Source organism: Tupaia chinensis, unplaced genomic scaffold (assembly GCF_000334495.1).
Source record: "Tupaia chinensis unplaced genomic scaffold, TupChi_1.0 Scaffold000183_1, whole genome shotgun sequence".
Lineage (NCBI taxonomy): Eukaryota > Metazoa > Chordata > Mammalia > Scandentia > Tupaiidae > Tupaia > Tupaia belangeri.
The window spans coordinates 531,767-536,830 of record NW_006159658.1 but is presented as its reverse complement, the minus strand read 5'-3'; the positions used below and the strand labels follow the sequence as shown (position 1 = coordinate 536,830).

General features: G+C 47.3%; 1 pseudogene; it reads left to right on the top strand.

Annotated features, from left to right (window-relative positions):
- The first annotated feature begins 1,988 nt into the window (after positions 1-1,988).
- Positions 1,989-4,831, top strand: LOC114007484 (protein YIPF4 pseudogene; annotated as a pseudogene).
- Positions 4,832-5,064: the final 233 nt, after the last annotated feature.

Genomic DNA, 5,064 nt, shown 5'->3' with positions numbered 1-5,064 from the left:
TTCATGGGGTTTGGATTCCTTTTTTTTTTTTTTTTTTTACCATAGGGCAGACGCCACCACGCCCCCCCCTTTGTTTTTTAAGGGATGATTTTATTTAACTTTACTTATTTATTTTTAATTTGACCAGAGAGATTGGGAAAGTGAGGAAACAAGCCACCAGGTACGGGACTTGAACTAGTTAAACGTGGTTGTCCACCAACATAACCATTATGCCATCTGTTAGTCCCACAAAGGACTCCTATAGTGGCCAGATACACTTGACCCCAGGGGGTGGGGATGTTGGTCTCTGACAGAACATATTCAGGGGCCACTGGAGTGGTGGTTACGGCGACTGGATCCCACATAGCCAATTTCATGGTTCAAGTCCCAGGCCCTGTGACTTGAAATATAACACCAGGCATGTGCGTGCCCAAAATCCTAAAGGAGACTAAAGGTGAGGGGACTGCAGTGTGGCCATCCCCCCTTGGGAGTGATTTCTCACTTTCCCTCTTTTTTCTCTGTCTCTCTCCAGCCAGGATAGGTGCCCTATACCAAACACTAACACAAAATAAAACACGCACAGACCGTGTCCCGCTTGCGCAGGAACGCATGTGCCCTGGCCTGACCTCAGTCTCAGATACTCCCCGGCCCTTGTCCTTAGCTGTGGCCACACCACCAGTGGAGGTCCCTGGTGCATACTACAGAGAGGTCACCTTCCTACCCCTCTGCCCCCAATCCTCAGGGTGTAAAGGTCCCTGTGCTTTGTGTTACGTGTTAAATTGTCTGAACGGAGGCCGACAGCCCGCGTGGTGGCTAAGGGCACTGGACCCCACATGTCTCACCACGGTTCGAGTCGTGGACCCGGTGGCTTGCTTTCTCACTTTCTGTCTCTCTCGCTCTCTCTTTGTCCTTCTCTGGTCAAATGAAAATAAATTTTAAAAAATTAAATAATTCTTTTAAAAAATTGTTTTAATGAGACTAGTGTCTTAATTTGATCCAAGTTTTTCTGTTTCTTTTTAAAAATTATTAATTTATTTTTTATTATTACTATTACCATTTTTTAGTTCAGTAGAAAGACAGAATGAGGGGCCAGAAGGTGGCATGGGTGGTTAAGGTGCTGGACACTCCCATGTGGCTGACCATGGTTTGAGTCCCAGACCTAGTGGCTTGCTTTTTCACTTTCCCTCTGTCTGTGCTTCTCTCTAGTCAAATTAAAAATAAATTAAAGAATAAATAAAAATTTAAAATAATTTTTAAAAAAGAAAGAGACAGAGGGAGAAAGAGAGAAAGCAAGTCACCAGGCTGGGAACTCAAACCGCAGTCGGCCCTATGGGAGTCTGATACTTGAAGCACCACGCCACCTCCCAGCCCCAAGCTTTTCTGTTTCTTGATAGCTTGCTTGGTAGTATACTTGGCAGTAGTAAGTGTAATTTAACAACCTTCTACAAGGTTCAAGGAGACTTTCTTCTGGAACCCCAGAGTTTCCCACCAACCACCCAGAAACGGAACAGCTAAGGTGAGCCTGCCCCCAGCTGCTCCTTTTCAATGGGGTTTCACTCGAACCTCACACCGCGGAACCTATGCAAATTCCCACATTCTGGGATCCTTAGCCGAACTAACTTCCTGTGGCAGGAGCTTTTGTCTGCCCCAGTTGACTTCTTTCTTTAACAAATTCCCTTTATCTCCACTTCAGGCAGGGCCCGCTAGCCCCAGGAGGAGTGCAATATTTACTAAACGCCCTCCGCTGTTTTCCTGCCTGTCTGGCAGCAGTCTGCCCTGACCCTCCCGTTTGCAGTCACGGTCTTTTTGGTTTTTCCCCCTTTCCTGTAGGCACCAGGTTTTCGGAATAGTAAGATTAGTTGGAGCAGAATTAACCTTGCCCTTTACCCTGAGAGCTGGGTGCTTGAAATTCACGAAGCAAAGACTACTCCTTCAGGACATTTCTGACCTTTGAATCCAGGTGGAAAATTCAGGAGACTCAGGCAAATTCGAGCCAGGTCCGAACCGAAATGGCAATGCAAGGTGAAAAATCAAGACAAAAGGAGTTCTGAGGACTGAAATATAAACAAGTACCTAAAATATAGTATCGGAGGTAAGAACTACCTCCATTTGGGAGAACGGAGAAAACGAGGCTTTCTAAGAGAGGGGGAAGGAGGAGGGAAGACTGAGAGGCTGCAGGTGAAGTTATAATTTTCCTTCTCATCCTATTCCCTGTTACAGTATATATTCCGGGTGATGCTGTGACCCCAAACCTGAAAGCCCATAATTAGATCTGCACCTATTCTAATTATGTTCTACAATTTTTCAAAGGGGAGGAAAAATCTTGCCCTTAGCTAATATATTTACGGAAAATAAAGAATCTTAAGTTTATCCTGAATTTATTTTTTGTAGTTAGGATTTTGTGTGCTCTAGCCAGAGAGAGAGACGGAGAAAGGGAAAGTGAGCAGCCATCCCCCCAGGGAGGTGTCCATTTTGCAATCCCTTCTCCATTCTCCTCTTATAATTTTGGGTATGGACACACACATACCTGGCTTGGGTTTCAAACTGCTGGGTCTGAGACTCGAACCCCTGTCAGACATGTGGGAGTTCAGTGCCTTAGTTTCCATGTAACCTGCTGGTCCCTTTATCCTGAATGTTTAAAGATTCTTTCAAATTAATATCTTTGTGGGGCCAGCAGGTGGCATGGTGGTTAAAGGTACTGGACTCCCACATGTCTGACAGGGGTTCAAGTCTCAGACCTAGCAGTTTGAAACCCAAGCCAGGAAGTGCTGTAGTGGTTTAGGTGCTGGACTGCCATTTGGTCGACCACAGTTGGGGTCCCAGATGCAGTAGCTTAAAAATCCCAACAGGAGGGACCAGCAGTTAGCGTAATGGCTATGTCGCTGGACTCCCATGTAGTGGACAGCAGTTCGCGTCCTGAACCCAGTGGCTTAAAACTCACGTCAGGCACGTGTGTGTGCATGCCCAAGATCCCCAGAGGAGAATGGAGGAGAAGGGATTGCGGCAGGGCCATCCCCTGGGGGGGGATTTCTCTTTCTGTCTCTCTGTCTCTGTCTGTCTGGCAAGCGAACGTGCCCTATAGCAAAAACCTCAAAAAAAAAAAAAAATCCCAACAGGAGCGTGTGTCCAAACATACATGCCCAAAGTCCCTGGAGGAGAATGGAGAAGGTATTCTGGCTTGGCTATCGTCCCTGCAGGGTTGATTCCTCACTCTCCCTTTCATTGTCTCTTTGTCTCTCTCTCTCTCTGGCAAAAAAAAAAAAAAGACAAAGAAAAATGAATTGAATATTTTGTTCGAGTTCTTGGTGACTATGGCTTTTACTATCTTCTGCCCAGGTCTCCACCTTTACTCGAATATCCCTCTACTGGGCGAAGATAACAATAAATGGCTTTCCCAAAAAATCTTTCCTGCGGCCGACAGGTGGCGTAGAGGTTAAGGGCGCTGGACTCCCACATGGCCGACTGTGGTTTGAGTCCCAGACCTGGCGGCTTGCTTTCTCTCTTTCTCTCTCTTGCTCTGTTCCTCTCCGGAGAAGAGAAAGTAAAATTAAAACAAATAATTTTAATTAAAATAATTCTTTAAAAATATTTTAGAGGTAGGACCCGCAGTTGACATAATGTCTATGTCACTGGACTCCCATGTAGTCAACTGCGGTTCAAGTCCCGGACCTGGTGGCTTAAACTCAAAGAGGGCGCGAGTACGTGCCCCAGATCCCGAGAGGAGAATGCAGGAGAAGGGATTGCAGGTGGTCATACCCCCTAGGGGGGTGATTTCTCGCTTTTTGTCTCTCTGTCTCTGTCTGGCGAGCGCACGGACCCTATAGCAAAAACCTCTCAAAAAAAACAGAAGCACTACACCTGATGGCCCTGTGGGGAGGACTTTGGTAGGTCATTCTCTCTGCCAGCTGTGCTCCTGTCTGGTCTCACTTCTAGCCTGCACCTAGGGTGAGTGTGCTGAGGCCTCTGGGCCTAGGCTGGGCCAGGCCCAGCCTCAGCTTCCTCCACTGTGGCTGTTTGGGAAGGGTTGAGGTGGAGCTGCCAGGCCCACCCCGGCCTGTCTCCACTAACAGAGACTTCACCTTGGTCTCTCTGGCAGACACAGAAGAGTGCGTGCGCTGGCTGCAGAGAGGGAGAGAGAGAGAGAGAGAGACAGTGAGAGATCTCAATGGTTTAAAAGTATCCTGGATGTCAAAACTAAACCTTGGTGGAGATTTTGTTAAAAGAATCCACAGCGTGGTTTAAAAGTATCCTGGATGTCAAACTAAACCTTGGTGGAGATTTTGTTCAAAGAATCCACAGCCACTGCATTTCTGAGACAGGGTGTGGCGGGCTCTTGGAAGGCGGAGATGATGCTCCTGAAGAGAACAAGCCACTCCTGGAAGAACTGGATATTGATCTAAAGGGTATTTACTACAACATCGGATGTTCTGACGTCAGAGCCTTCACCTGGTTTTAGCAGACCAGTGGTGAGAGACGGTCCTGACTTTCAGGGTCCGCTGGCTGCTCTCTTCTTTCCCATATCATCACGGACAGTTTACAGGGTACTGTCATGACCATTTGGATGTTTGGTCTAACCGTGTTCCACTGGCCAGAGCTCTTGGAGAAGCTGCATACAGCCACGTTCCCAGTGACAGGTGGTCCTTCCTTCCTCTCACTTAATAGCGCCTGCACTTCCGGTGGTGGTCTCAGGGCAAGTGGGGTCTACACTTGCAAAGCTGCAGGGCGTGACTGTGGCTGCCACAGGGCTGCTTATTCTAAGTGGGTGAAGAAGTCAAGACCAAAAAGCCTCTCCTGATTTATTTATTGATTTTTATTTTACATTTATTTCTTATCCTTATATACTGGGGTGTGATCCAAGTTATACATGATTAGAAAAAGACAGTGTTGGGACCAGCAGTTAGCATAATGGCTATATCGCTCGACTCCCATGTAGTTGACTGCGATTTGAGTCCCAGACCCAGTGGCTTAAAACTCACACCGGGTGCGTGTGCGTGTGTGCCCAAGATCCCGAGAGAATGGAGAAGGAATTGCGGCGTGACCATCCCCCCTGGGGGGTGATTTCTCACTTTCTGTCTATATGTCTCT